The sequence below is a fragment of the Lepisosteus platostomus genome, chromosome 12 (assembly GCF_059453375.1).
Source record: "Lepisosteus platostomus isolate fLepPlt1 chromosome 12, fLepPlt1.hap1, whole genome shotgun sequence".
Lineage (NCBI taxonomy): Eukaryota > Metazoa > Chordata > Actinopteri > Semionotiformes > Lepisosteidae > Lepisosteus > Lepisosteus platostomus.
This window is the reverse complement of record NC_142622.1, coordinates 14977699-14999263: the sequence shown is the minus strand read 5'-3', so window position 1 is coordinate 14999263 and position 21565 is coordinate 14977699. Positions and strand designations below refer to the sequence as shown.

Sequence of the window (21565 nt, the reverse complement as noted above, 5' to 3'; positions counted from 1 at the left end):
AGATGAGAAATACAGATTATATGTGAAATATAGACTCGGGTTTTATACACTACATATTTTGACACAAATTCGTGTATACGCGGTCAGCGATGGGAAAAAATGCAAATACTATCTATTACATTTTCATATAATGTGGTACTGTAAATTAATGTGTAAAGTTCAAATCTGGAGCGACACACACCTGACTGTAGGATACCAGTTCTTTCTTTATCGTGCATTACACTCAATATGGCACGTGAACCGAGAACAAGTACGAAGGGGAAAGGCAAGTCAAGAAAAGTTTTCATAATACTTTAAACTACATACTGTACATATTGTATACTAATAAGCTTATGTTTGATTTCACTTGTTTAAGGGAGGGAAATAGGAGGCTCTAAGGCAGGTGTTGTAATTATACGTGATTTGAGATATACTGTATGTCTTGCTACTGTATGTCAGGAACCTAACTACCACAAATGTTATCTTTCAGGTATTAACTTACCTATGGAGACATTGTCATGGCCATTTTTTACTTTACATCCATCCTTCCAACCAGATGGCTTCCGAACAACCACAATTTCCAGTACTAACTTGGTATCTGTTGGGAAAATTGATGACTGAAAGCATAGAATGCACAGGTACTGTACCTTAATGAAATATTGAGCTCCAGACAAATTAGAGACCTTGGAAAATAGAAGAACCAGGCATAATTAAAAATGTATTAACTGTAGCAGAGCAGAGACATGTTTCATAAAGTAGAGAAGAAAGTGTGAGCCATGTACTGTATTAGTTTTAGTACCTACGATTTTTTTTATAACTGTGCAAGTATGCACCCAAAGCCATAGGTTTACATTTTCACACTTACTCTGTTGAGTAAGGCTTTTTTTAAGTTGGGTATTGAACCTCAATAGACAAGAGCTATACACCTGATTGCCCTTGGTATTTGTCTGTAAGTGAAATCCAATTCCTGACCTATACTTTGTAGAACTGGAAATTCTTTTTTGCTTATAAAAAAGGCACAAAAGGTAGTTTGTGTATACAATCATACTGCTAGAATCTTTCAGTATTATGTCTTGGCTTGAACTGGAACATCTCTGTTATGGTGTCAAAAAATCCCTGTTGATGCCGTTTTATGAAAGAAACCTTTCTCAGTCAGGCTAAGGTTAATTTATATTTTCAAGCCTGAATCTTCCCTTAAAATGGATATAGAGTGAGGATATGGGATTGAAAATGGATCGTTATCATACCGTCATCAATCTACAGGGACAAGCCAACCATCACAAATGTCCATTTTCAGGGAATGAAACATATAAATTAAACTTCATAAGCTTTATCTATTCTTTGATATGTAGAAAACCCAAGGTTTATTTCAACATTAATCCCTCTCTATTTCTTCTCTCCTTTGATGCATAAAGGTGGTTTTTAAACAGGAATTTGCCAGGTATATAACTGCACATTTAACCAACCAGCAGCTCTCATGTCTATTATTTTTTGCCACTACTTTGGAATTTTATTACAAAAGCCAACCATATGCATTGAAATACTGCTGTCTTGCAGGGGTCATGTAGCCTGATACTGAATTTCCCTGCCTTTGTGCAATCTTAATTGTCTGTCATTTCTGTCTACAGCTCTGTCTGTGAGCTCTCCAAATAAAAACTATGGAAACTTGAAAGGTGGAGCACTGCGCTCACTTTCATCAAGGGATCACTTTCCAGTCTTACTGTGGCTACCCTGTTCTTGTGTTACGTACCTCATAAAAGTGGCTCTTGTTTCACCATCGTTCTGCACAGTCTGGGTACAGGGCTAATCTGTCAAGCCAAGCTCCCAGGCAAATTCTTGAGCAGTGTAATAGAAACTGTTACAAACTCTACCTTTTTTTCTGGCATTTTTTTTCTTTTAGGGGACTTGCAAGGCCTTCCAATCTTGTTGACAGTCAAGCTGAGGTTGATACCTTGATGAATTGCATTGTACCTATTGCTTCTGTCAATTTCTACTTCAGCAATGACCTCTAAATGTCCTCTTTTCCTCTTTATACAAAACATCCCCCTCCTCTGCACACTACAGCAAATCCAGCCTTTGTTGTTCATCAGAAATTCGCAACACATAACTTCTTGTTTGTACAAAAGTTTTAGTAAAACTTTGACAGACAGCAAAGGCCCCAGGAGAATTAGGTCACCAAAGACTAGAAACAGAAACATTGGGACTGGTAAACCTCAAATCTTTTGCACTGTACATTCGATTACTGAAGAGACTGCCTCAAATGAAACCTGTGTACTGTCCTTCAAGCTTTCCCCATGACGTTCTTTTGATCCTGCTCTGCTTTGAACTCATCATCAACCTTGCCATTTTTCCAGCTTCACCCTTCCTGCGAATCACACCTATACATAAACACGCATACTCTAAAGAAAAGAATTGCATTGGCCATTCCACAGTGTATCCACTTGGCACCAAGAGAAATTCTGAGATGCATCAGTACTTTTAATCTTTTTTTTTAATTCTTCTAAAATACAATTCAGTTAAATTGATTTATTTCCTCTTCATATTAATTTCTTCTTAACATACAGATGTACAGTATTACCTTGAAAGTCATAAGCAGAGCACATACTTTATATTGCAAACCCATTGTGAGCCTGAAAAAATACCAGCTGTTATTAGTGGAAAATAGAAACATGCCACATTACAACAAATAAATAAAAAAGGTAAGTGATGCGAGTGAAGTTTACTGTAATTGTTTATGCATAGTGACTTGGCAAACATTTTCATATCTCAGCTTTTAATACTGAGAGTATTGGCTGTTTTCTATGTTCATGTTACAGATATAATTTATTTTTTAACTTGAATTAAACTACTAATCAATAATAATTTCTTTAAATTTCCTATTTATTTCCTGGTTGATGAATAAGTACAGTAGGTGTTGTCTACATGCATTTCATTACGTAGAAAACATACAGGATAACAATTGGATAAGCTCCAACAAATTCTTACTTGGTTAACAATTATAATTGGTTGCAGTTGTATAGTTCTTCTCATCAAGTTCATATATCTCCAGGCAATATTATGACTATACCTGTCCGCAAACAAACATGTTTGACCATGGCCGGACGTGTTGGCAGATCTGTGTTGGAAGTACACAAACGATTCTTGGGTGCCAGAAAGTCAGAGAGAGAATCTGTTTTTTATAAAATATAGATATAAAACAAAACACAGGAAGATTCAAACTCAGAAACATTGGGTATACAAACTTGGAGGGCTTTTAGCTGCAATACCAAGAATGCTTTTCAAATAATGTATTGCAGTTAACACATGAAGTAACTGACATAAACAATCATATTTCTCTGACTAGATTAAATCTTTACTCTGAATTTTAATATATACATAAAATGTACCAAATAGGGAAACAAAAAATAAAACGTGATTTCTTTTATGACAATGATCAATGCAAGTGAGTTGTAAGGAAACGTCTTTGTTGCAGGAAACAAAATATAGTGAGGCACAATGAAATCCTAGCTTTTATTTTGCATATAAAGTTATTATTTTGCATATCAATCAGTTGTGCACCCCCACTTGGGGAATCACATCTGGCTAGTGGCATGACCCAAGCTCAAACCCATTATCATTGAGCTCAGCCTGCACTCGGGCGAGTGCCTTTATGGATAAGCCACCCAGGAGACCAAAAATAATATGTAGTAATATACAGTATATTATTTAAGTTTTCCGTAATATAAAAAGCAAGTAGATTTTTGAAGTATTATTTTAAAAAGTTTAATAATTGTTAAATACACCACATACTACATAATTCAATGCAGAAAACAAAACAGGAAGAAGTAAACAAATAATTATTATAAGACAAAATGGAAAAGTCATTGTATATTCAATTTGCTGTAGCACACCAAAATTAATTTAGTTGCACAAGATTAACTTAACGAGACACTATTAGTTGAGTGGCCTCTGAGCACAATAATAGTGGTTCACATAAATGCAGAATAAATACAGCTATTCCTGCATGGTCCCTGAGTCAGGTGGTGAATTCCAAGCAGAGATCCAACCTCGAAGACCAAGGAGCTTTCAAAACAACTGATTTGAGATCCAGATACAGCCTAGATCAGGTTGTCCATTCAAACTGAGCAGCCAGGCAAGTAGAAAGCTGGTTATGGAGGCCAACATAAGGCGAAATGTAACTTCAAAAAAGTAAGAGATTTCAGTGGTTGAGATGGGATAAAATGTCCATGGTCAGGAATATCATGCTCATATTCAAAGGGGGCTTCTATTTAGCTGAAAAGAAAGCATTTCACACCCTGTATGGAGTTAACAACAAAGCACTTCAATGACTTTGCAAACATTTCACAAATGGTTTTGTGGTCAGTGAAGACAAAATTGGAACTGGAAATTGGAATATTTTGGCCTAAATGCCAAGTGTTAGATCTGATGCAAATCTGACATGGTGCATTACTCAATTCTGTGTTGTGCATTTGTAACTTCTATTGTAGGCTTCTGGGATACGTTCTAGGCTGCACCCCATACCAGGAATAATTAGTTGGAGTTTATGCAACCATTAATAAAGTTGACTTTTTTAGTTTGCCTGAAGTAAAATGCTCCCCCTAAAAATTGAATGTATAAACATACCATGTCATTGATTATTTCAAGTTATACTGTACATTTAGTGAGCTGCAGCTACATATTTCTCATGAAAACTGGTGTCTTAGCAAATCATAAGACTCATTGCACAACCATAAATTCATTTTAAGAATGTATCTGTCCCATACACAGTAATGACATAATTAATCTGCACAATTAATCCGCAATCTACATAAAATGCAGTGGGTGTTAGGACACCAGGTATTGAGAGCTATATGGAGGTTTCACACCTTCTTTCTTTTCTTCATTTACTAACCTGATCAAAAGCCCTCTTAGCACATCTGTCAGGCAATCACCATACCGTTCAGGTGTAACGTGTGGGGTTGCAAAGCAGGACTGAGTGTGCCTGTGATTAGGAGGAGGGCCTAAAGACAGATTGCAGTGGAACAATGCATCATTACACCTGGTCATCTGTGTACTGCCATGTCCTGAATGAGCCCTGGGCACTTGGTTCTGCCCAAACTATTGCAGGGATACTTCCACCCCTTTAGGGAAGTCAACAGCCTTTGTTTAAGAGGTCTGAAAAAGCTCCAGTCACACAGAACTGATGTTTAATGGAAACTGGAAGGTTTGCAGGCCAGATCATACTATTCGACCCAGGAGAGGAGGCTGACACCAGGTACTCTACAGGAGAAGTTGAAGAAGGATCTGATATCATCGTCCTCCCTTTTTACCTGATACTACACTTAAAAGAATCAAGTTAGGGAGGGGAGCATGAGGTAACCATGTTGTTCAGGATAGCCAGGACCTAAGATTCCTAAGAACCACCAAGAGGACTACATGTATATAACATGCTTTTGATGTTGAGTAGAATGTGTTGAATGTTGTTAACCACTAGAAAAGAAAAAGAGCACTTAAAAAATATCAGTATCAGTCAACTTTGCTGATCTGTGCATGCATGGATGATTCTGGGAGAACCCTGTGGAAATAGAATAAGGATCCTAGCACACTTTATAATTGCCAGGTGGTATAGTCATGCACAAAGCAAGAATAAATCTTGTGTGAGCGGTCACCTATGCATGCCACTTATTTTTCACTTAGACGTTTTCAGTTTCAGTATTTAGGTTAAGCATAAAGTTTAAGAAATGTGCATGCATCATTTTGTAATTTCACAAAACGAGATACATTTGAAGGATCTGAATAGTTTTGCTAGACCTTGTATTAAAGCATGTCAGAATACAATTGTAATTTAAATTGGATTGATATACAGACTTAACCCACCTGAGGGAATAACCTGTAAGAATGAGGCTATAAGTTTCCTCTGCTCGGTTTTCATGAAGGAGAAGGCAAGAAACTGCTGCAAGGGCTATGATGGTGTGGAGAAGGTGGTGGGAAATGATATTGTGTGGGCCGGTGTGATACTTTTGTGATACGTAGGTGTGGCAATGTGAGCAACATTAGGAGTTAATCTTTTTATCTATTCCAGTAAATAACTTACTGAAAGTTAGAAAATATATGGAAACTTAAGTACCAGAACATTTTAACACAGAGAAAGGATAAAAAACAATTAAATATACCAAATTATTTATACTGAAAACTATTTAAAATGCCACAAATAAGCATTAGAATGTATAGCATTTGTTGTATTTTTAATGCCTTTCAGTATACAATTGCTTGAGCTTCACAAAAACACATACTGTAAATAAACATTATTTTCCTACGCTCCATAATATTGTGCATACTTTGTTCAATACTTAATTTATGTTCTTAGTATTTTTCTTACTTAGATGAACTAAATAGGTAAAACTTTACTTCAATAAAGTCCTTCATAAACACTATTTTGTAAATTACAATACAGGCACAGGATTTTTCATAGTAGTTGTTAACAAAACATTGTATTTGCATCAAACTAAAAGCAGAAAAAGCACAATTAAAGATCTGAGGGCTGTCAAAGACTTTCTGTAGATGCACCTCAGTAACAGTGATGATAACATTAACAGTTGTCCATCCATTTTCCGACTGCTTACTCTTGGTGAGGGTCATGATAGTAAAAGGCCAAGTAGGGCACACCATACTGCCCTCCCAGCAATAGTCTTCAGCTCCTTCTGAGGGCTCCCAGGCTCATTAAGAGATATAATCCCTCTAGAATGTCCTGGATAAGTCCCAGGGTCTCTTCCCAGTGGACGTGCTTATTACACCTACAATGGTCCATGTTTATGTATATTGCTTTGTTTTGTTAAGTTATATTTATAATAAAGTTATTACATTTTTTAGCCTTACTCAAGTGAAGATTTACCCAGTAAACACAAGTTATTGTATAGTTTTGTTATCAGACTCTACAATGAGTTGGAAATACAGTACAGAGTTGGTCTAGCTATTGCAACTTTCATGCATTGTTCTTGTACAAAATATCAAAACACAATCTCTGTCTTTCTTGACTGATCAACACTCTCTTCATCCCTGGAACTGTTTTGAATGGAAAAAAAAAACCCTTGGTGAGAAAGAATAAAGAAAAAATCCCACACCTTTTAAGCTATTTGACAAATTCTTCTCATATGGAGATTTAAGGTCTGGGAAAAAAACAATGAGCCAAATAACCCTATATTCGATGTTAAATGATCAGTTTTTAATTTTAGCTCTAAACTTAATTGTTTAATGTTTATGCGTACTGTATCCTGTACTCCCCAATTCTGCAAGAATGGCATGGGGAATGACTAGCTGGAGATGGTCTGATGGCTTTATTGCCCTTTTCATTACGGTGAGGTGTGTGCTGGTCATGAAGCAGGGAAGGACAGAAGATAAAAGGGCAAGCATCCGCTGGTCCTAGAGGAGAGAAAGAGAAAGACAGGGGATTCTTCACCACTTTTATAAGGGGAAGAGACAGCAAAGGGGTATGCCTGAGGAAAAAGGGCAGAGGTCCATGCGCACAGTCCAACACCAGGGGGAAGAGGATTGCTACAATACTAATTTGTTGTTAGACCCAAGAAACAAATACAGTACTATATGCTGCATGGAAAGTATTTTTAAAATGTCTACAGTCAGTAAAAACATTCAGAGACAAGATCAGTACATTCTTTATCTGTTTATTTTATTCTCTGTGGTTTATAGGAGTTTAAAAATAAATGGGTTTCAACCACAAATGACAGTTCTCAGTGTTCAGTTTGGAAACTATGTGGGTAAAAATTTGATTATTAAAAATTTAATTTTTGCTTAATGTATTGTTGTGAACTATACTGCACTGCTGTATTTTTAGAGCTCTTATCTAAAAAAACAGAGGATAAACATTCTTCTTAACTGTGTTAAGAGCATAGATAAAAATAGATACTGTAGATATGAATCATTGAAGTAAGCAGCTCAGCTAAAAAAAAATTAAATGCTTTCTCAGCTTTCGTAAAATAAAACAAATCTAGCCAAGTTTTCAAGTAATTTGCCAAACCACTCATGAACATTTCAATGCAGCAACAGGAAAAAGGGGGCCCAATTAGGTTGTAAATCACAAGAAAAATATTCTTCATTTGACAACCCAAGTCTTCTTGTGGTCTCAGAGACTGCAACTCTGGTTTGAAGATGGTAACAGTCTTTAACTTTTTCTTTGTTATTAAATCTACCCACTGGTGGTCGAACTCTCCCAGCAAACGCAGTCATGGTATTTTAAGCAGATTTCCTCCCAATGTATGGGGAAATCTCTCAGTTAGAGAAGCCATATCACTCAGTCTGTTGGCTAACAAAGAAGCTGACAACCATGGCTGGGCGTAAAATGGCTCCTTTCTGGCCTCAGCTGTTTGCAATTGGCAGGCAGCATTATGCTCACAGTCTTCTGTTCTCTGCATGATAACATAAAGTGACATAAAACCATTTACTGTGTAAGGATTGAATGCATCTTTGTTAGGAGAAATTACCTGTATCTGTTGATGCAAAACGGATGCAATACTCCACTTGTGTATACATATATATTTATTTTAAGTTTACATATTCCTTCTGATGCAGCTTACTACATATCTTGGAGTGAAAACACATGAGAAAATTAATACTTATTCATCAATTACTCTTAGCATACTCTAACAATGAAAATACATCATTCTCCATAGTAATCCAGAATCATTTGCTCATTATATTTTATAATCAGTGTTAATTACACTGTCTTTTTTCATTAAAAAAGAAACAGTTTATTCTTTGATGCACACTGTTCTTTTAGAAAATCTGATAATCCAATTAGCTTTACTGTGTAACATTCATTAATACTGCATCATTTAGTGGTGTGCTGCTGCATGATAGCTTTCTTTTAATCAAACTGTAAAGACTTATATTAAATATAATAATGCCTCAATTTTCAGTCAGGAAACATTTTTGTCTGTAATATATATTTTTAGAACGTTTCTAGTCTGTGAACCCCTTAATGCTGTCTCTATTGACATCTTACACAACCACTGCAAACCTACCGAAGAGGACAACAAGGAGTCAAAAGCTACCCACAGAGAAAAGCACCAGCTGTGAAGGAGGGGGATGGTGAAACAATGCAAGAGAAATCGGTCACACGTGGTTAAACAGATTTCGATCTACCCTTATTATTCAGATTGTTTGCTCTTTTTTCCTTCCAGATATAAAATTATTTTTATTGAATTCAGAAAAAAAACATGTAATGTGCTTGTTTAGAATATGTATGTGCTATGTCTCCAAACACTTATCTCTTGGCATCCAAGGTAACCATCATACAACTGCTAAAGAGACTAGCATGGCAAGCACATAACACACTTATGATATAACATAAAAGGAGTCTCGACATTAAATAAAAATACTCCAGAGTATTATTTTGAGGTCATAGTACACATGAGAAGCAAAAAACACTACATGTCTGGGAGAAAATGTCTGAAATTCTCTTTCTTGACCTGAGCTCTGAATTTAATCAAAATGGCACCATCAAATTTACATCATTTTACTTAATATATGTGTAACAAATGGTGTTCGGCATCTAAAATATATTGTGAATGTACAGAAAGACATTACTCATGACTACTGGTAATGAACCCAAAATACAGGGTAATTGTCCTCTTGGCAACAGTGACATGGAGATGCAGCAACAGTGACATGGAGGTGTGCCAAAGTGTCTGGGCATTGAAAAATAAATAAAATTCCAGTATGTTTTGTTAAAAAAACAGATTTTACTACAGTCTTACTTTGGTTTTGATGAATGTCATGTAATGTCTTAATGTAATAAACAAGTTTTGCATTCCTCCTCAGTGCAAACCTCCACAGAAAGTCACAAAAATAGCTCCTTCCAGTAGAGTCTGCATAAAAAGTAAAGAAACCAGAGCTGGAAGTTTTATCAATGCATGAATAATATTGTAATACATTTCCTCATTTACAGTGGCTGTGACACAAACTGTCCTATATTTTTGAAGTACAGTCTGACTGAAGTGTGTATGAAGATGGACGCTGCAAAAGGATATACACTGACAGATGAATCTTGATGGCTGAGCCTGATAGACTTTGTGAAGCAGCACAATGAGTAAGGTAAGGCGAAACTAAGGTTACCGATATGTGATGTTGATTTACAGAATGATAGACATTATGATCATATAGGCTTGTAATGTATGAGTTTGTAATGACAAACCTCCTTTAAGGGTGTTAGTTGTGACTGAACAGTTTAAAGACTATTACTAACCAATGCTCACTTCTTAAATAGGAGTACTTTATGAGGCGCATATGTTGCACATAAAATGTTTAAATTTGTTGTTTATAATGAAATGCTGTGATCTCTTTTATACAAATATAACTGTTACACTATACAGTACAGTTTTGCAGAATTATGTCTCCCAACTTATGTTCCATACTGGCACATGCACACCTTAAAACTGAACATGAAGTGGGGGCTAGTTTTAAAAATGTTTGGATTTTATTGAATGATTATTAAAAAAGTAATTTTGCAACTTATTTTCAAAACTGCATTTGTCTCCTCATACAAAATGATGTTCATCCATTTTCATTCATTTTTATTTATGGTACCTACACAAAAGTAGTCAAGTAATCAAGTGGTGGGGGTCATATTGCTACTGCTTTCTGTGATCTTTTTATCTTATGATGAAAAAAATATTTTTCTGTATTTATGTCTGAACAACTAGATTTATCAAGGACGATTTAAATAAAAATGTGTCACACCATTATTTCTTTACAACCTTATTTATAAAACATCTGTTTTCATATTCAGTCGCAATGTCTGGAAGTTGTGATTTAAATTTTTTTAAGAGGTTCTTTATGTGTTATTGGACAATTTTTCATAATAGAGCACTTAGTAAGTCAAACAATCCACAAGTAGAGCTAAGTGAACTCAATTTGAGAGCATTTTGGTTTATCTTTACTTTAAAAAAATAAACTTTTAAACTGACTAATAACTCTTTTGGAATGCGAGCACAGATTAACTTTAAGTGTAAAGTTTCTAAATATAATGAATATTATAGGTCACTTTATGTACACAAAGGGTCTTAATTTACTTTAATACACATAACTATAGTCTTAACTACAATTTGACCTTTGAGTGACGCTAGAAAGATCACATATGTTTAAATGATGCATGTCCGTGAAGGAAAAAAATACTAGAGCCTGAAATATTTCAAACTATTCTGCACAAAACTACTGAGAAGGCTTCGATATGACTACATACAGTATAACAGTTATAATACGTTTTTATTTGGAAATGTATGCCCTGTTCCACCATGAGTTTGTTTTTTTTTACACAGGTGCTCCCCTAAAAGAGTTCTAAGTAAAATGAAAAAGGAATTAGGATTTAGATGAAAAAATGATTTCTTTGTGTGAGGAAAAGTGTATTGCAAACCATTTTAAAATCCAGTGATCCCGAGCTTCCAGTTCTGGTGGCACATTGCGTAGTATATAATGATGCCAAGTTTGGATTAGGAATTCCTTCTGGCAAGAAAAAGAAAATCGGGTGTGGTAAATTTGAAGCAACCACAAATGTGTCATTTCTTGGTGAGACAGTACAGATAGGCCTTATTCTAAGTGCAATGGTATATAACACCAATTTAGTCCTAGGAAAAATAGTAACAGATTTAAAGCAAAATTTAAAAACACACAAGACGACCTCAGATGTGAGCATGAAACTATAATCAATTGATTCAGGTTAAAGAAGACGGAATAGGAAAAAAATAATAAATGATGTCTCCTAAGAAAAAAAAACTCAGGATGCATTTAGAAATATATAAAAGTACTGAGTTGATTTAGTTACCCTCAATCCGTGTTTGTAATAACTTAATGCAGATTTCTTTCCTTTATATTTTTGTACTTCACATTTATTTTTCCAACACTATAGTATGAACATTTTATTTAAATTTATTCAAAACCAAAATGGCTCTTCCTAAGGGAAGATTATGCAAAGATGGAACCATGCAGTGTGTCCAAGTGTTATATAGATTAAAGGGGAAAAATAAATTAGCCTATGGTTACTTTAGTTAGGCAACTAGTCGAGGGAAATAATTACATGTGTGTCTGCATGAATTTCCAGTTTATGATAGATTTTAAGTGTTGTAAATTTAAGATTGCTGAGCATTGCATGGTCCATGCAAGGTACATTGCTCATTTGGTTCTAATATTGCTCACTCCCATTTAGTGAGAAGAACATTTTGGCATTGTGTGAGACAAGTTTATAGATTTTTATATGTATAGACTACCAGCTTCTTTATGGTGAAAACACAGCTTCTTTCCTACAAATTTAATAGAATATCAATCTTTTGTATGGCTTTCTTTTTTCAATGTTGTTTTATTTAATAAATGATGTCGCTGAATGCAATTAATAATGATTTCTTTACATTTTTAGTTATTTTTGGTGGGGGTTCTTGTTAATAAGATGTCAAAAATGTGTGATAGCTTTGGAAGGGCCTACTGTTTGCAATTTGGCAAAGAACCTTTTATAAAAGAACTTTCCTAAAAGTAATCTGAAAATATATGTTCTGTTTGTGTCTATTACTGCAGTTCTGTGGTATTTTATAATGATTTTTCTTCTAAAAACACAATAATGCTGGGCAATGTTCTTTATTTGCAGAATATTAATGCTAACAAATATTACAATCTACTCTTTTTGTAATGTTTTTTTATCTGAATTTGACATTAAATATTTTCTCATTTCCTCATACCCACCTTTGAAGCAACTCAAATTCACCTAGGGAAGATGGCCCCCAAATTAGGAATCACTGGATTAGATGTTTTTGGCATCATCTTGTTTAATTGATCAGATAGTTAATCATGACCATTATATACTTGAATAATTGTCATTCTTGCATTAGCACTAAATAACCGGATTAATGAGAGACTTGATATGACACAGGTGAAGAAGTAATTTCATCAGTTGACCTGACGAAAATCAAGAAAGGAAAACACTGAAAGGGGAAAAATATTACCTGCTAATTGTGAGAACAATGTCTTTGTGCTACAGTATACGTATGTAGACTAAATCAGTACACTATCACTGTGGTGTTAGATACTCTTTAGCAATAAATCAAGGTTTTGTGTAGACCACCCAGATGGACATTAGCAAGTGTGGTACAGATGTGCAGAAAGATGTTAATTGTTGTGTACAACAGGCCAATCTTCTAAGTATGATGAGGCTGACAGGGGTGTCTAGTCACTACAGAATTCCATTTGTAATGATTGATGATAACCTGCATGGCGTAACACAAATCAAGTCCTGGGACCTCACTTTTTGACCTTCTGACTCATCCTGACTTAACATTCCTTCAGGAATCCTCATGCTGTTCATGTAACAAAGGGTTTCTTGCAAGATAAGAATGTGATAATTATGCAGTGGATACCCTCTTCTCTGACTTGATCTCTATTGTATATTTATAGGATGAGCTGGAATAATGTGTGGCATCTAGGGCTCAGAGACCAGTGAACTGACATATACATTTATTCGTTCGATAAGAGTAATAGGACAGAATCCGTTGACACCACATTTACAACCTAGTATGCATCACAAATTTTAAAGCTTTCTTCCAATGGTGGATCTCTGGTACTGTGACGTCCAAAGTAGAGCTCCTGTTGATCAAACATGTGGATGACAAATGGTAATGAGCATAATGGATTAACCTAAACTATTTCTGTTTTATAAAATGTTAGTACACATGCAACAATATTTAGTCATTAATAACAAATTTAGATTGGAGGTTTGTTGCTGTTATAAATTTACATTTCTTACATCACATTTAAGTACATATACCAGTCATGCAGCAACAGTAAACTGAGATTAAATTAAGTCAATTAAATAAGGACAGCACAAGCAGGAAGAGTAATGCAATGCCCTGAAAGAAAATGCAATATTAAGAACTAAAGAAAAGAGACCATATGTAGATACAGATTAGTAATGTACGTAAGCACCCTGTTTGTATGTGTTCCATGTTTATAGTAAATATCTGCAATTAGCAAGTTTACATTACTAGTATGAGAATTCAAAACATCAGCACATGATAGTGTTAGAATTACTGAAGATATATATTATACAGTAGCTGAGAGATCACAGTTCCTTATACAGAAGAGATTTGAGTAAATACCAAATTATGTTAAGGTACAAAGCAGTTCTGATTTGATAGTTCATTCCACTATTGAGGAGCAAAGATTGAGAATTAACAAACTCTGAAAGTAAGAAAACAGAGTTGGGGCACAGAAAGTCTGGTAGAAAAAGAGAAGAGTTTGGCAAGGAGCAAAAAACCTGAGAAAAGAGTAGGCAAGAACTAGTGTTTTGAAACGGGTGATTATAGCAATCCAGTTAGAATCCAGTTGTGGAACTGGAGTAACAGAGTAGCTTTAGAAAAGCGAGCAAGAGAAAAGACAAGAAGAACCACATAATTCTTGAATTGTTTGATTGTTCAGAAAGCATCAGAAGGGAGTTTGACCATAAAAGAGTTACAATCATATGGGCTGGGGAGTACCAGGGCCTGAATTACCAGTATTACCAGTGTATTTGGTAAGGAATGGGCAGATTAATATTATTCAATAATATCCAGCAAGAATGTGCCAGGGAATGAATAAATATATTTTGAGTAATAAAGGGAAAGTCAATAGTACAGTGAGGTTCTGTCACGGGAGCTGGTCCTGACTCCCGTAAAGTGTGTTGTTTAGGACCCTATGCAGATAATCTGGAAGTGACTGGAGAAGGACAACAGGGAAAACACAGCTGGAACAGGATGGGATTACAAACAGGGGGGTGGTGACGGCAGTGATCCGGTGCTTGGGAAGCATGGCGAACGACTCCAAGGGGAGTCCAACTGGGTAAAAGCAGGGCGTAGTCCAAAATCCAATACTGGGAGATCCAAAGCCAAAGACGAACACAGGGAACAGGAAACCAAGGACACAGAAGATAAAACAATACTGGAGGCAGGCCCTCCGAGCCCCGGACTCAGACAGTCAGGATGCCGTTCTGAAGCCTATGCCGTTGGGTCCCTCTTGGACCTGTTGGTAGGTGGGCTTCCGGCTTTCCATCTTCCAATGCTAAGCACAGAGCTTCAGAGGCACAGGGTTTAAATAATAAGGGGAAAAACCAGGGACAGGTGTACGTTATAAAACTAAAATACAAAAGGGTCGGAGCGCCCTCTAAAGGAGGGATGATGATCGTGACAGGTTCTTGGCAATAGAGGGACATAGATTGGGGCTGGAATCAATAGGTAAAGAGATGGAGATCCACAGAGGAAGAAAAGGAATAGAGATGCTCAGAAATTGATGTGGCAGTTGTTGTACAGACTGAATAGAGGAACATCAGGGACCATTCATACGTTTGACACATTTACATAGTGCACATACAATGTGCAGATAACTTCCATTTGTGCAAACTTCCATTTGTGCAGATAACTTCCAAAAGACTTCTTCTGAAGTGGTAAATTGAATTGCTTTGTAACTATTTTTGCAGTAGGAAACTTAATAAGAAATATTTTAAGCGTTGTTTAATCATTAAGCAAACGTTGATGATAGTGCGTACAGTAATAATAGATAATCTACCCGGAAGAACAATAATATTTTTAATTACAGTCTACGCCCAATTGTTTTTTAAATTGAAGCATTCTCACTCCTGTTATTCTGTTCCTTTTTTAATCAATTTCTTCTCCTGTTACCCGTTTAAGGTAAATTCTACTGTCAGGGTCATTTTTAAGTATTTGTTCTTTCAACACATTTTCTTAAGTGCTTTGACATAGTGTTATAGTTCAAGCTAAACTTCATACTTTGACACTAGTGGTTTCTCTAAATTTACAGACACCTACTGTAGGAATCAATGATGAAAACGGAAAAAGGAATCATACATGAAAACTGCTGACTTGAAGAAGTCTTTTGTGATTTGCTTATCCTAGTATTTCTCTTTGCATGAAAATAAATCCTATAATCCTTCAGATCAAAGTACTGTTAGTTTGTAATGCTTTTCTCATGTCAGAGGTTGGAATTGACTTTCAAACAAAAGGGTTATTAAGAAATAAAACCTTTACAAAAGTATGAAAGCAGATACTTTGACAATATCAAGAAATTATTTTGAATGGGAATCAATTTTATTAGTCTCAAGCATGTGAACAATACATTGACAGTAACATTTTTTTTATTTTGTTGTTAGTAATGCTGACAGAAATTACTTTTACTTTCTATAGGCATATAATATATAGTCATTTTTGCAGCAGTGAATTTAAAGTGAATGTACATCTTGTGTATCATTATTAAAAAATGCTGAAACCAAATGTAATGCAATCGAATATATCATGTACTATGCATGCTGTTCTTAAACCATGGTATACCCTAGTTTAACAGGTTCTTGTGGGGTAATGCTATTTTTACACTCAGTCATGTACACGTCTCCTTTGAGACATTCTTTTGTGAGGTTGTATAACCTTGAGTCCTTCTTTAGTTTCAAGGAATTTCCACTGGTTGACGAAGCAAAAGCATAAATTGTATACATTATTTCTTTACCTGTTCTTTTGAAGTACCTTACACACATTTGATTTAGGTTTAAACCTTGTTGCAAACTATAGCCATCATTCGAAGAAGGGTTTCATCCCACATTCACAATATCATATTTCCACATTTTGACATACTGTTTTCAAATTACAAATGTTCAAAGCAGTGCATGTCAATAGGTTTAAGGCAAGACAATATGTAACAAAAACAACTGCGACCATGTAAGTCATACAATGACAGAATACTCTTGACCTGTTAAAGTGGAAAAAGTGGAAGAATTCTTGCCTGCCTGGGTGCCATTCCTGCTCAAAGCATTGCCGTTCCAATTCAGTTTGATTGGCGAAGGGATCTTATCTGATTTATAGTTCTTCTTATTTTTAAAAAAACAAAACCTAGTTGTACTATTAACATGATTTTTCATTTGTATAAACATTCATACAGTACATTTGAACTATATGAATATTCTTTATTTTATTGTTTGATTGCATTTATTAAAAGTGAAAAGTAGATACTATTGCTAGAAGGAGGAAAAAAGCTGCAGTTTAACATACAAATCTGCAAACTGAAGCACTGTTTAGTTTAATTTTAGCAATGCTCATTTGCCCCCAAACCACATGTTCAGAAATCTATGTTTTCATCACACAATTGCCAATTTTTGGTTTTGGTTTCCTATAAAACATAACTGTTTCTCAAAGTTTTATGATGTGATACAACTGTGGACTTTTCCCTAGATGCATACAGATATTAACCAGTGTAGCCACATTTTACATTAATGCTCTATTTTATTCAGGCAAATATATGTGAATTGTTAAACCTGGTTAAGCCACCAGATATTTGCACAGATAAATCATTTTGTTTATTAGTGGAAACTCAATATTCAGCCATAGAATGACCTTTTGAACAAATAATACTATACAGACCTTTACATGAACACATTTAATATGCTACAAATGACTAAACTCCATTAAGACAATTTTAATGTTTTCAATTAACTTTAAATTCAGTGCTATCATTGCCTCCACACAGCTGTATATCAGTGCCACATCCTGACATGTCCTGTAGATGAACTAGACAAATATGACTAAATGGCATATTTAAAACTAAAACCATCCCACAACAGACAGGCTGCATTACCATTTACATCCAGTAATAATCATATGCCCTTCTGGTCCAATTGTGTCAACTCATTCCAAACTAGAGTTGCTGACATGAGAAATTAGGCAATCAGAATGGCATTAAAACATATTTAGAACAGAAATGCATTTATAAAATAATGTATGGACCCCTATGGGGAAAACAGTAGAAAACATTCAGAGATTCCTTTGAAGTGGTTGTTCCAAATTAAACTGTTAGTCACACTGGTATCAAAAGGATTTGCTTGTTACCCGTTTTCCACTCAGATAGAGCTCTACTTCTGGATTGTGTTAAAAACTGGAATGTGATCTTTCAAGACTGATGCCCATTTGACTTATTCTAGGCACATCTGAATTGCGTAAACATACATTATATTGTGCAGTGCATGTCTGTTATAGTTTGTGTTCCATTTGCTAATCTTATGTGCTAACAAAAGAGGTTCCAAGTCAAGGTTGTCTTTTTTACATTCATCATTAAAAACATTTAATAATGTACAGTATATGAATACTAATTTGTAAAGACATTATAAACTTTAACAAAGATTCATATTATGACTAATTTATTCTATTTTCTTATAGTTTTATTTGCAAACCACTGCAGAAAATTAATTTAAATCATTTTGTGTTATATTAGCAGTGCGTATTATACAGCTTTTCCAATTGAAAGTGAGGATGCTGATTAAGACTGGATATACACTGCAAATGATCAAACATATACTTACAGTATGGTGATCTCCAACTTCACTGGATTTAGTGTGGTAAATGATCCAAACTAAATAGACCTGAGGTTTATTATTTCTCTTGACACAAGTTAATTAAATGCATTTAGCCAGATGCAAGGTCACCACTGCTGACAGAGATCAAAACTTACGTTCACTAAGGGAAATGGACAACAAAATAATTAATCAAGCCAGTTACCTCCCTGTGTTCTATGATAAGACAACAATACAATAATAACAGAAGACAGCACTATGTAAAAGTGCCATGGTATTATTTATATGTGTTGCTAAGACATAAAAAATATCCATAATAACACCGTCATATACTAAAATTTCAGCTTCAGCCATTTCAGGTATTTTTGCATGTTAATTGGGAAAAAAATTGCCACCAATTAAAATTCCAAATTACCAGTAATAGTGTACATCAGCACACATGGCTGAAAATGCTAGTATAAAATGTAGTCAAAGATTATAAAGCAGGTTTTTATTGACACCTCTGTCTTTTACTTTGTTGGATACTTATAGTATATGAAACATGTAACTCAACACCAATTTAGTTACTGTAACTGACCTTTTTTTTACACATTAGGGTGGGTGAACTAGCATCTGTTTATTCTCCTTTTCACACTATGGACACAGTAATATTAGGTAAACGTAGACATCAATAAGAGCAGATGATGGAGTTCTCCATGATAAGTTTTATAATCACTTTTATCAATGGCCTAATTGGCAATTAAAGATGACCTTTCCATGTAACAAGGCATTTATCCAATTATTTTCTAACCGCTTTTTATAACATTTGTGTATCTGTTAAAAAAAAGGTTTGCACAGGTCAGCTTTTGTACATGGCAATATAAAGCAAAGAAAACAGCTTTGCCTTATTATTCTTTCCACATATTGCTCCTATGGTACCACTGTCCTTTCATAAAGCATCAAAGATGTGATCTGCAGAAAGAAATGGTCTTGTCATAATCTGTAGAATCACAAAAATACATTAAAAGGATTTCCATATACACTTTTGCCCATATGTCTGTTTTGAGGCTTAATGCTGTAAGAACTGTGAGTTGTGTGACACTCCTCATTTTATGCCTCACATTTGATTTACATTGATTTGTCTGCCCATAAAATGTGGCTCATATGGAATGAGCTTTAGATTTCTTCTCCTGAAAAAAACCCAACTCTTATTCTTTTTTAACACTGTTCCAGAAAGAAGAGCAGTAGAGCAATGCATCCCCAGCATATACAGTAAATATTATATTTATTTTTGCATTATTTGTGGTTTTGAGCATATGCTGCGTGTTATACATATACTCAAATGGTTTAAAATTCAGCAGGATTCAACCTCTTAATAAAAATATCTTTTTTAGATATAGTACAGTATTATGACTTATTGTATTTCTGATCTGCTATAGAAATACTAAACACTCATCTCCCCTCTCATCTCATTTTTAACCACCTACTCCTGGTGAGAGGTGCATATGGTGATAGGCTGTGCAGGGCAGACCAGATTTCCCTTTCCCCAGCTCCTTTCTCCTGTGTGTCCTGAGTCTACCCTGGATCACTTCCCAGTGCACCATGCCTTGCACACCTCCAGTGTGGGAGGCACCTAGGGGACATCCTGATCTAATGCCTGAACCACCTCAGTTGGCTCCTTTCACTCCAGAGGAGTAGTGATTCTACACCAAGGTTCCCTCGAATTCCCGAGCTCCTCACCCTGTCATGGAGAGTAAGCCCAGCAGCTAAATGGAGAAACTTTATTTCCACTGCTTGTACCCACGTACATGTGGGTTCTGAATACTTCTTGAGGTTATTTTCTGTTCAGGGAATCTGCTAATTTCATTATTGATTTTTTGGTTTAAAAATTTATAAAATATGAACATTTTCTTTAAGTTATACCGCCTTTTTGCGATTGATTGAATGGGAATTAGTCAGAAAGGCTTTCTAAGATTGTGTGAAGCAGAGAATCCTTTGTCTTTCTTCACACCTGCAGACCTGCTGTGACAAAAATGTGAGATGTACAGTACCACTCCTCTAGTTGGCAATAACTCTCCTACAGTATTATGTGCTGTAAACATTGTAGCATGTCTAAAGATTAATTGAATGGTTTGCTTTCAGGACCACCTTAAAGGGACCACCCATTCATATACTTTTAAATACATTTAGAGACAGTGTATTATTTAATGAGTACTTTGAAACACAACTGAACATATTTTAGTATGCAATGCACTTTAATACAATTCAAATTTGTATGACTTTTTATAAACATTAAAAATAAGCTGTGCATACTTTAGTAAACAAAGCTATGCAAAATCAAGGGGCCAAGCAAAAAATAAACCTATTATCGTTTTTTGGATTATTATCATAATGCTCTTCCAATGCTATTTTCGAAACCCCTGGATGAAAGGTTATGAAATTTGGCAGGGTTGTAAAGATCTGTGGGAAGAGTGAAAGTTACATTGGCAGGTCACGTGGATTGGCCGTCATGCTGGATTGTGACCAAATGTGAGGGTTTTTAAAGGCATTACTCTCTGGAACTGAACACCATAGAGCCTTGAAACATGGTGGTGTTCTGTAGTTATACTATATCTTTGATAAAATAGTCCAAAAAAGGTATTTGGTCACTTGGTTGACTCTCATATTGGATTTGGTGAAAAAAACTTGAATAACTTCTCTGAAATCTAAGGCCAAATGAAGTACATTGTGCTGTCGACAAGATAACACCATGATCAGTGCAAATAAGATCATTTTTACTATGGAATACAAAAGGAATGTGTTCAATATGTGTATGATTAGAAAATGACCTGCTCATGATCTCTGATCTTAAGTCACATGGAAAATCTTCTTAAAACTCCATACAGAGTGCAGACATGGACATTTGTCAGGAATGCATATACTGTAGGATGTTTGCTTTGTCAACAAATGTCCTTATTAAAGTTTCTTTAAAAAAAGAAAACATGTAAGGCTGGACAATATATCAGTGTTAGCAGCCACTGTGTATTGTCATTTTAACATCATTTTCTGTATTTTTCAAATTTCCGTAATTAGTAATTATACTTTTTTTTATTTCATTTGCTAGTCTTTTAGTTCATGTCTCCATATTCAGCTTAGTTAAGAATAAAGCATATTTCTTTGTAACTGAAAAAGAAACAATATACATCTTAGAAAAATGAATTATTGTAAAAAATAGCAATTATAAAATTATAGTATATATGCAGAGGTTATATC

General features: G+C 35.1%; 1 long non-coding RNA gene across 1 annotated transcript in view; it reads left to right on the top strand.

The window, feature by feature from the left end:
- The window catches only part of LOC148651137 (uncharacterized), a 45287-nt gene that overhangs the window by 5257 nt on the left and 18465 nt on the right, over positions 1-21565 (top strand). The window contains exon 2 of the long non-coding RNA XR_015925523.1: positions 9920-10065. This is a non-coding gene — a long non-coding RNA (uncharacterized LOC148651137). The remainder of the gene's footprint in view (positions 1-9919; positions 10066-21565) is intronic.